Here is a 12181-nt window from a genome sequence, read left to right as displayed (position 1 = left end):
CGTTAGGCTTTTATCACAATGCTTTAAAATTTTTTTCTCCCAGCTCTATACGCTGGGCGACTTTGTATGGAACTTGTTACGCGAGGATACCTCTGAAAAAGCCAAAAAAAAGTTGTGTAGTCGTTGCACGCAGTATATAAGTCGGAACGGGCCGGATCGGCCGACTATATCGGATAGCTCCAATACAAGGGAATAAAATAAAAAATTCTTACTCTGTTGTTTTTGATCAGATCGACTTGATTTCTTCAAGATGGCGTTTTCAAACTGTTATTGAACTTCGGTTTGATATCAAGTTTATTAACCACGTTTATATTGAGAAAAAAGTTTCATAAAAATCGGACAACTATATCTTATAGGTACCATAGGAAAGATCGAAAAATCTATATAGCAATAACGGAAATAAAATTATAATATCGTTGTTTTTTATCAGATAAGCATGATTTTTGGAATATAAAGTTTTCTAACGACTCTTGAATTAAGAATTAAATTTGATCAAAATCGGAAAGCTATATCATATAGCTCTCATAAGATCTATAGTCGAAAATATGGAAAATTAATAGAAAAATCGTCTTAGCTTCGATGTTGTTTAGCCTTTAAGTATTTTGTTCGACATATTTGATGACTGCAAGGGTACATTGCTTCCTTTCTTGTTTTTGATTATGATTGCGTAGAATATGTTATAGTCAAGAATGCTGATGTATGTTTTGTCTGTGGAGTGGGTCTCTGAGATGAGCATTATGTCAATCTGGTTTTCTTGTAAGAAGTTCTTTATTTCTAGGATATGGCGCGATAGTCCATTTGCATTCCAGATTGCGATAATCAAATTATTGTTTGTCAAGTTTGGATACAAGTATAGTAACTATGTTCATCATGATTGAAATCTGTTCAATCAGTTGTTTCATAAGTGTCTTCAGCTCTTGCATGTCCTCTTGTTGTTGGTTATTCTTTGCGTTTGTTGGGATGAACGGCTCATCGTTGTGTAGGAAAGTTTGGTAGGTTGATTAGGTTTGTTGGTAGGTTTGTTTTTTGTAGAGATTCTACGTATGATATTTCGGGATTGATCAAGTCAGGTGTAGTTTTTGTGGTAATTTCGGGTGGGGTTAGGATTTGTGGTATTTCTTTTTGCCGGAGACTAGGATATTTTTTGAGTTGTAGGGCTTTGTAGACCATACAGCCTTTATAGTTGGAGGTGTGGTTCTCGCTACAGGGGTTATTTGTAGGTGGCAGTTGGCTGATTGGTGCTTAACAGCGCTTTTTACGCAAATGGGATCTCTCGTGCAGTAGTTTCTTGTATGTCCGTATTTTTGGCAGTTTTTACACTGCGGTATTATACGTTTTTGGTGCGGTGGCTCAAAAGCAACTTTGCAGTGTAGTAAATGGCTTATTTTGTATATGTCTTTATTGTTGTCTTGCGTTTTAAGTTCAATTGAGAAGAGGGGGAGTGGCTTTTTTGTGTCATTGCGTTGAATGTTGTGGATGTTTAGTACTGTGTGCCCAAGGTCGGCTAGTTCGTTAATTATTTCGTTTTTTTTCGGTAGCATGATGTACGTGGCGGAGTATTACTTTAAATCCTCTCTGGTCTTTCGGTTATACGTGTAAAATTTGGTCTTTTTGTCTTTAAGTAACTTTTGGATGTTTGTGTGGTGTATACTTTCTTGTGGTTGTATTTTTATTTCGTTCGTTGAGAGTTCTTTTAGTTCGAACTTTGTCTCGGGCAGTGAATTTAGTGCAGTTGTTAGTGCGTGGATATTTCCCACATTTTGTACGTAGATCGGTGGAGGTTTGGGTTTTCGCAGTGGTATTTGCGCGGTTAGGTTCCGGTCTGTCCATTGTCGCTTTAAGCTTCATCGTTTTGCTTATGTGCCAGCACCTCAAAGCGGTTGTTTGAGCGTGGTTCTGCCACTGGCTACTCTTTAAGTGTTTTTTTGAGTGGCTCTTTGGTTTTTGCTCCGTTGTTTTTTGCTTGAGTTCGTGTGTTTGTTTTCTTGTCCAGGCGACTGCCTATCATGAGTCCGTTAAAGGCCTTGTTGATTCAGTTGCGGCTCTATTCTTTCGGTAATTATATTATCCACTTGCTTGGTAGTTGTTGTAATAGTACGCGACGATCCGGGTGAGTAGCTTGTTGTAGTTGTTGTTGTTAGGGGTGCTGTCGTTGTTGTAGTTGTTGCAGATGTTGTGGAGAGTGGCAGTGCTACGTTACTGGAAATCATTGTTGACAAATTTGTGGGTTGTGTTGACGTTGGTGTTGGCGGGAGAGTAGAGAGCGTGGGCAACGGTGAGGTGCATTGCTCGCTGCAAGATAATTTCTCCTTAGGGAGAGCGGCTAATGTTTTTGTGGTACCGTTTTGATTGTGATTGTTATTGTTAGGCGTTGCTTGTAAAAGGGCGGGAGAGCAATAGCGTGCTCTCTAAGGCTGCACAGAGAGGGTGCTATGTGCACTGTTGTTATCGGCGCTTGACTTTATTGTAAAGTAAGCGTTGTTGATGCTTGAGCGAGGGCGCGCACTCTGAGTTTGAGTGCAACGCTCACTCATTTTTGCTTGAGGATTGATTATTTGTTTATGTTAGTTATAATAAGGTAAACATAGGTTGTATGCAAAAGCCTCTTTTCGCTGGGTTTTTTTGGGTGCACTTGTGACCTATATTTTTGCAGTTGGATGCTGTTAAAAAAAGGAAATTTCACGGAGCGATTGAAAAACACGTCCATACGCGGCGGCACTTCGATCTCGCGCATTTGAAATAAGAGTTTCTTATTGTGTTTTGGTTTTTTGTATTTGGTGTCTTTATTTATTTATTTATCATTTATTGTGGCGGCGGGCCGTCGCGTGTTTTTGCATATTTCACAGCCTTATAATCACATATTGGGAAAATATTTTTTCACCGTTATAAGCGTTAATGCAAGTTCAATATCTATTAATTAAAATGTATTAAGCAAATATACCGTTAGGCTTTTATCACAATGCTTTAAAATTTTTTTCTCCCAGCTCTATACGCTGGGCGACTTTGTATGGAACTTGTTACGCGAGGATACCTCTGAAAAAGCCAAAAAAAATCAGAAAAAATGTCACTTTTAAAAAAAATAATAGTTTATTGGAAGTAAAAAAAAAACAATATTTTATGTTAAATATTTTCATAATAATAATTTCATAAAATTTATCATAAAAAAAGAAACCCTATCACTTAAAAGGTGGCATAAATATTTTTGTGCATAACTTATGCCCCTTAACCGAAAACAATCAAAAAAGTAACTTAAACAAAGATTTTGTTAAATTTTGTCGCACAGTGTAATTAAATACCGTAATTTAAAAAAAAAAATTCTCCATCTGTAATTTTTTGGAGTTTTTTTTATTTTTGAGTTCTTTTTTCTCTTTATGACTAACTACGTTCGTGACTACGTTGCTAACTACGGCGTCCCCTTTAAATGGTTGAAGTTCGCTGACGCATGCCCTATGTCAATTTCCGGTTGTATTGTGTTTTAGGTTTGCTATTACTGCGGATATGAAACCTATAACTTTAAACGGTCCTTCGTATTTTGGCGCTGGTTTTGCCGCAATCCCTGTGGCTGCCTTGGATAATGGGTGTTGTCGTTCCCATACGAGGTCTCCGATCTTGGATTTCTAGTCTCTTTTTCGTAGGTTGTAAGCTCTTGCCTGGTCACGTGAAGCCTTTCCTATGTTTTCTCGTGCTAGCTCCCCTGTCTCTTTCATTCGTTTGCATCGGTCCTCTCTTGATTCTTCTATTATGCCTGGACCTGATGTGTTTTCGTTAAACACACTTCCTGGTAGTCGTATTTCTCGTCCATATAAAAGGTACGCTGGGCTATACCCCGTTGATTCCGAACTGCTGCTGTTTATGGCTGGCATTATTTCTAGTAGCCAATCCTCCCATCGTTTGCGTTCCGCCTGAATTCTACGCGACGGTTCTTGTAAATCCATTCAAATTTGTTGTCTGTCGTGAGTTTTGTGAACCTCATAATCTTCCGCAGTTCTCGTGCAAACTCCTTTGCTGGTTCGTTTTTTCCTTGATTCCTGCGTGTTATTTGTTCCATTTTCTTCACCTCGTCGTCTGCTGGCTTAAAGTATTCCAGGAATTCATTTTTAACGTTTCTTTCGGGTGTGTGTGCCACCAGTCCAAGGCTCCATCTTTTAGCAATATTACCATTGCTCCTACTGCTTGGTCCGTTTCTAGTCCGTATGCTTCTGTTAGTTCCTCTATCCTGTAGATGAATTCGTCCGGGCCCCCGGTGCCGTCGAATTCCTCACTCCCCACTGTGGTTATTTTGTCGATTGTATTTCTTATTGGCGTTGGTGACGGCTTACTGTCTTTTTGGGTCTGGTTATTGGGCTTATTTATGTCTGTTGGTATCCGTAATGTCAATTGGTTCCCTCCATCTATGTTCCTTTTTATGCTACCTGATGCCTCGAGTGTTGGGACGGGTTTCTCGTGTGCTTTTGGGATAGTTCCAGTAGACGTCTTGTTATTTCCTCGTCGTGATCTTGTCTCGTGAATTCAGACATCTGTCTTCGCAAATCTTCGCAAAGGGTTTCAGGCTTGATGTTGAACGCTCTGAGATATTCTTCCGATCCGGGGGGCCGGGGAATACGTCGATGTCCGGCGCTGATGGAGGGACGGGGAATACGTCGATGTCCGGCGCTGCTGGAGGGCCGGGGACTACGTCGATGTCCGGCGCTGCTGGAGGGCCGGGGGAAACGTCAATGTCCGGCGCTGCTGGAGGGCCGGGGACTACGCCGATGTCCGGCGCTGCTGGAGGGCTGGGGGATACGTCGATGTCCGGCGCTGCTGGAGGGCCATTGGATACGTTGATACGTCGTTGATCTCTACGGCTGAAGAGCCGTTTGCTCCGTGCGGCTGAAGAGTCGGGTTGATTTCTACGGCTGAAAAGCCGGGTGCTCCATGCGGCTTAAGAGTCGGGTTAATTTCTACGGATGAAGTGTAGGGTGTTCCGTGCGGCTGAGGAGCCGGGTTGATCTCTACGGCTGGGAGGCCGGATGGATTACTACGGCTTCTTCTGCAGTTCTCGTGCAAACTCCTTTGCTGGTTCGTTTTTTCCTTGATTCCTGCGTGTTATTTGTTTCATTTTCTTCTCCTCGTGGTCTGCTGGCTTGAAGTATTCCAGGAATTTATTTTTGAAACGTTTCCATGATGTCAGGCTTGATGTTGAACGCTCTTCCAATTGTGATTTGCTTATGTTTGTTATCCACCCTCTTTGTTATTTTTTCAGCCATTGTGTATTCTTTATTTGGCTTGGGAAGGGGGTAAACGATCTTGGTTTGTTATTAGAGGAGGCCACTGTCTCTTTTCTAAACTGCTCGGGCGCCACTGTAATGACCCGGTTCCGGGAGGCGGTGTAGCTCGCCGATGGCCAGGGTTCGAGACAGAATCTCCTATATAGTTCGGGCCTTCTTCAAGATCGGTTTACCTTCCCTTTTTTCCAGAATAAAACGAAAGGGTAAAGCAAATGTTTGATGTTGCTCGATCAAGCGCCTGAGCACAAGTGACCGGAATGAGGAATGAGGCACTGCTTATATAGGCCCCAGATGGTAATTAGTGTGCCCAGATAGCTGGTGAGATTATCCAACGATTACCGATAGTCATCGTTATCGATAGACAAGGGCTGCGTTAATAGTTATCGATATATATCGCTTTATCAGGGTTGCGTATATAGTTATTGATCGCGTGTCCAGGGTTGCATGGATAGTTATCGATTGCCCGCGCATTTGAAATATGAGTTTCTTGTTGTGTTTTTGTTTTTTGTATTTGATGTCTTTATTTATAATTTATTTTGGTGGCGGGCCATCACACTCCACCCCCCCCTCTTTGGAGACCGGGGTCTGGGTTTTGTTGACCCTCATGTATCCGGCTCGCCCTATGCGGATTCTGGAGAACAGCTCGCCGGAAATTAACTTGTGGGTCCCTCGGGTTCCGTGTCGCCATGCTGCTTTCAGGTACGCCACCATATCCGCGACCTTTGCTTCGTGTTGTAAGGAGTTGTAAAACTCCTCACAATTTTAAGTGCACGGGAGCTGCATAGCAACAGCGGGAGGAGCTGCATGCAGAGGAAGGCGGGAAATAACGGCTCTCAGGAGTCTGCAGACTTTGGACCCAAACAACGATGAGTCTGCGGACTTCGGACCCGCACAAAGAGGAGAGACCGTGAACTAACGGTACCGCGCCGGACTTTGTACCCGTTATAACGGTGAAGTCCTGAACTTTGTACCCGTATAACGGTGAAGTCGGGCCCGCACAAAAGGGAGAGACCGTGAATTAACGGGACTATTCCTGCACTTTGGACTCGATCACGCGACTGGTCCTGCACTTTGGACCCGATCACGCCACCAACTGGAGGGAAATTACGGGACCAGGATGGCGTATAAAAGGAGGTCGCGTGCACACTGACAGGACAGTCAAGTGAATGTCGTGCAAGTGACCGTACCAACGCGAGTGAAGCCCAAGTGAATACCAAGTGCCAGGATATACGGAATCAAGATCGCCGAGTCAAGAAGCCCAACGACGGTCACGTCTACATAAGCTGAGACTGCCAAGCTGAGATCCAGAGAGTACAAGGTAAGTTGTAGGGCGCGTTTACGAGTCTCAAGATCGACGAAGTTGGTGGAGTCTGGGAAGTGGATGTTGTGCGAAAGGTACCCGGCGTCGGTTCATATGAAAGAGTGAGGGCCAGGCCGACGAAGATCCAGTGGAGTTGTGCAAAAGGTACCTGGTGTCGGTCCACACGAGAGTGAGGACCTGCCGAGGCAAGGTGGAACAGGCGTGCCGCCGCAGGAGTCAACGCGGGAGCCATTACCGGCGTCAACGAGGGCGATATAGTCGCCAGACAGCAGAACCACGAGATCAATTAACTTATAACTCAAGGATTAATAAACCGATCACCCTAATTCTAAATCTAACCTCCCTCTGTGTATTTCTTGGTTTCGGGGTCACGCAACAATAAATTTGGTGGGACGAACACATAAACTCAATAGAGCTATCCGCGCGTTTTACGTAGCGAGCAGAAAGTGCAAAAGCAGTTCGTTACATCTGGCGCCCAAGCGTGATTCTCGGACCAAAGAAACCCAGAAACTAGAATTAGAATGGGGAAGTCGTGGTTGTATAACCTTAAAAAGGACGATTTCCCAGCAATCGCAAGTGCCCTAGACATCGAGCTAAACGGCCTTGTAGAGGAAATGAGACGGTCACTAGCCGAATTCATCGACCACTCCGAGAATGACCCAGACGCGCTGGCAATTCTGGCGGCTCTGGAAAGAGATTACGCCAAGTACCCGTCGGTCGGCCTGAAAGTCACCGGAGCCGAGGGCCTAGTGCGCAGCCTGGACATGAGCAGCATCCAGAACGTCGGCGGGAGCAGCAGCCGCGACCGACGGGAGAGCAACAGTGAAAGAAAGAGCAACAGCCGCGAACGACGGGCGAAAAATGGCAAGTCCGGACAGGACTATGCCAAGATTGCAAAGCAGGTGAGGGAGTGGAGCTTCCGCTACGATGGGAACGAAAAGCCGCTGGAGTTCCTCGAGCAGGTGGAGTGGTCGGCCATGACGTAGGGGCTGGATATAAATCAAATCCCGAGAGCGATGCCGGAACTCCTTCAGGGCAGAGATCTCAAATGGTTCATCGCCAACAACAGGTTCTGGGAGACCTTCCAAAAGTTCTTCTTCCCCAGGGGGTTCATGTCAAAACTAGCAGATCAGGTCAAGTAGAGGAAGCAAGCTTACGGCGAGAGCTTCAAAGACTACATGGTAGACATGCAGACCCTGATGCGACCCCTGGGCCTGAGCAAGGACGAGATCTTGGGGAGAGTAAAAGAAAATAGCACTCCGGCACTACGGCTGTTTATACGCCCCTACAGGTGCCAGAACCTGGACGCCCTGATAGCATTGGCGGACGAATTCGAGGAGCTCGACCATGCGCCGGCCATGAGGAGAGAACCAGAAAACCAAAGGCAGGCCCGAAGTTAATAGAACAGGAACGGGATTGGATAGCGGAGATAAGGAGCAAGGTGGCGCAGAACCCGCAGAAACACCCGGACTACAAACTGGAGGGCGATCAGATGTACCGCCACATACCCCACAGGGCGGGGAACGAGGACGTGGTCGCATAGAAACTATGCATACCCAGTGGGTCAAAAATAAGGGTAATTGCAAAAAACCATGACGCTGTATGAGGTACAAGCCGAACCAGTTGAAGGCGGCAGGCAAGATGTTGACGCAAATTCCCAAAGAGCCGTGGGCGAAAGTGTGTGCCAATTTCGTCGGGCCACTACCGCGGTCAAAACACGGAAATGCAATGCTGCTCGTGCTGGTGGACCGATTCTCGAAGTGAAAAATTTAGAAGCGTTTTTCTAAATATTTAATTCACCGAAAACTTGGGGTGGCTAATTAACTTTTTTCGGCAAAAAACGAAATCGAGAAAAAATACGTGCGCTCGACTCAGATCAATTTTTACGAATAATCTATTTCTCCACAATAATACTTAAGCCTAGCTTACCGAAGGTTGGCGAAGACGGAGCGAACTCGCAAAGAGCGAACGAAAGCTTTATTGCGCTCCCGCCTTCGCCCTAAACTAACTTACACTAGACTTCAAACTTCAATTCAATAATTCAACATCAATTCAATTCAAAAATAACAAAAAAAAAAAATTGCTTCAGCCAACACCGGCCCCGTTGAAGGCCCATCCGGCTTCAACAAATTGGAAGCGGCGCCATTTTGTGGATGGCCCGCTTAAAAATCCCTGCTCCGCTGGTCCTCTCCTGCGTGCGTTGCGATGATCCTCCCGATCAACCATTGTTGAGGCGGCTGGTTGTCCTCGGCGATGACGACGAGCTGTCGTTCCTGGATGTTGGGCTGCTCCTGGTGCCACTTGCCCCGAATTCGCAGGCCCAGCACATAGTACTGGGACCATCGCCGCCAAAACATTTGCCTGGCTGACGAGACAAGTTGCCATTGCCGCAAGCAACTGAGACCCGCCTGGTCCGGGGTCCGGAGTGCTGGGATGGGGAATAATGGCCCGCCTGTCAGCGGGTGTCCGGGCGTTAGGGCTTCTCCGTCGCTGGGGTCGGCGCCCAACGAACCTTTGGAAAGCCAATAGGAAGGAGTTAGTGGTTAAGTCAGACACAATTTCTAGATGAACCGCTTTGGACGCAAAACAAACAAACAGCGCTATGTAGGACTTATAAGGAGGCCTTCCACGAATTTTCAATGTCGTATAGACGGGGCCACAAAAATCAACGCCACAGATAGTAAATGGGCGGAGAGCACGGAGCCGATCTGCGGGTAAATTTCTCATAATTTGTGTCATTAGTCGAGGCTTGCATTTGAAGCAGCGAATACATGACCGAACTATTTGACTGTAGACCTCCTGAGCGTTTACGATCCAAATACGCTGTCGAAGGAGACTCACAAGTGCTCGTGGCCCGACATGAAAATTTGTTAGACGAAGATGCCGGACATAGCTCTTCACAAATTGGGAGCATTTTGTCAAAAGCAGTGGAAACTTGGCATCGTACGATATAGGAGCATTTGCTAATATTAGATCTCTATATGATAGGTTAGATGCTTATGATAGGCACCTCTACTAATACCGACTTCAAATCTTCGTGGTTAAAAATGGCCGGGCTTATAATATTAACTTTAGCAATTGTGACTGTTAGCATTAAATTTTTTATCTCGGTTATTAATATTCTATTTCTGGGCAAAAGAACATCGTATAAGTGTGAAGTGTCAACTATACTGTTTTGTTTTGCCTTAATAGTTTTATTAACAGTATCTCTGAGCTTTTTGATTTTATCCTGCGTTTGCGTGTTGAGGATTATCTGCGTTTTAAGCATTTCAAGATCAGATGCGTCAGGAGTGCCCACTACAACCTTAAGTGCGGTACCTATGAACTAAACTCCTGGCCATCCTATGGTCATATGGTTAGTAGCGACCTCTAGCAATTTTCGCATGTGCGACTATGGGAATAAATCGGATCAGTCCAGTTGTCCTGTCAGCGCCAATAAGCATTATTTTGATTTTTATTTTGCCTTTTGAAAAAGTGGGCATTTTTTTCTTGGTCGCGGTCGGACCCTAAATATTTTCCTTGATTCTCACGCTGTTGGCTTTGTAGAAGTCAGTATTCTGATTTCTCTGCTCGACAGCCTTGGCATATGTGGCCGCGTTCAATACTGGACTCTGGCTCCCTAGCTAGTGCCAGTGCCGCTGGCATATCTTTGGGCTGTGCTGGAAACACCACCGCCCTTAAGGACTTCTTTAGGCCCGAATTAAACTGCCATCGGATAGTTTAAATAACTCATATGCGTCTGTGGCGGACTGACTGTACGCCACGTATTCATCCTGTATCCCGGTAAATTCTGGAATCGACTCTACTATGTTTAACGGTATGTCGCACGGAACTGATATTGGATTCACAGCATTTCTCTGTTATGTTTCGACTTTTGGCGCCACTACGCACAGATTTTGTAGCTGTTGGACTGTACTAATTTGAATTTGAAACTTCTTCGCTTTCACTTTCAATTTCACGTTTAATCTTTTTGTTGGGCTAATAAGCTTTTTTATTAGCTGTTGAAATAATTATGCACGAAGAAATTCTGTTTTCGAATTCTGTAGCAGCGATTTTATTTTCGACGAAAAAGAGTTTCAAATGGTCCGCGGGATCGAAAAGAGGTAATACAATAAAAATTGAGACGCGGATCAGCCGATTGCTGACCCAAAGTAGAAGCCGACAAGCAACGAGAGAGAGCAAATAGAAAGATAATTAGAGAGCGAGAGCGATGGTAATTATGCAGATAAGCTAAGAGCTAGCATTAAGAGATCCTAAATATCTGCTGCGGCTGGATGACCCGACATACTCCCCCCGTTGGAAGTGTGGCTTTCAACAGCATCCTTAAGGGGCAGCAGACACAGCTTATTAACTGCTCGTTTTGTCACTCCTGATGCTGTCTTGAGGACTGCAACACGAGCAACTCCATCTCCACCACACAGAAGCTCAACGACTCTCGCTAGGGGCCACTTCATCGGAGGCAAGTTCTCGTCCTTGACCAGCACCACGTCACCTACAACCAGGCCAGGCTTCGGGGTGCGCCATTTGGAGCGCTGCTGCAGTAGCGTCAGATATTCTTCCTTCCATCGGGTCCAGAAGACTTGCTGCAAATAGGCCACACGTTGCCATCCATCCAACCGATTGAAGTTAAGGGCGGTCACATCCGGCTCGATGAATGAGGATGGTGGACCACCATTCAGAAAGTGGGCTGGCGTTAGCACATCCAGATCAGCGGGATTTTCTGAAATTGAGACTAAAGGCCGAGAGTTAACTACTGCCGAAATATGGCACAGAAGAGTCCGCAGCTCGTCGAAGGCCAGCACTGAAGGTCCAATAGCGCGGTAGAAATGGTACTTCGCCGTCTTCACCGCTGCTTCCCAGAGACCACCAAAATGCGGCGATCTGGGAGGAATAAAGCGCCAAGCAATAAGCTCCGCTAGGCAAAAGTCCAACGTCGCTTTCTGATGCTCGTCGCTGAGGAACAAGCGTCTTAACTCAAGCAGCTCATTGCGTGCACCGACAAAGTTGGTTGCATTGTCCGACCAAATCTGCCGCGGTCTTCTCCTGGTGTGTGACGGCCCGCCGCCACAATAAAATAAATAAATAAATAAAAGAATAAACCAAAACAATAAATAAGCTCTTATTTTCAAATGCGCGGGCAACCGATAACTGTTTACGCAGCCCTAGACAAGCTATCGATAACTATATATGCAACCCCGAGAAAACGATAGATATCGATAACTGTTTACGTAGCCCTGGTCGATCGATAACGATCGACGACTATCGGTAATCGTGGGATAATCCCACCAGCTATCTGGGCACACTAAGTACCATCTGGGGCCTATATAAGCAGTGCCACGTCCCCATTCCAGTCACTTGTGCTCAGGCGTCTGATCGAGCAACATCAAAGGGGTAAGTGTTCTGTTCTCTATTTCTGGTGGTGGTTTTCCGCAGAGCACGGATCTTTATTCGGCTCGCGACCTAGGAAGGATCACCTACGCCCGGTCTGGTTAGTAATAATCAACCTTCGGCCTGGTCAAGATCTCTGAGTCCGGTGTGATTTATCAGTCAGCCCAGCTCAGAGAGTTCCTCCTAGAAGTCACGCCCCGGCTTC

This window comes from Drosophila ficusphila, unplaced genomic scaffold (assembly GCF_018152265.1).
Source record: "Drosophila ficusphila isolate 14025-0441.05 unplaced genomic scaffold, ASM1815226v1 contig_256, whole genome shotgun sequence".
Lineage (NCBI taxonomy): Eukaryota > Metazoa > Arthropoda > Insecta > Diptera > Drosophilidae > Drosophila > Drosophila ficusphila.
The sequence above is the reverse complement of the archived record's forward strand: the minus strand, read 5'-3'. Positions refer to the sequence as shown.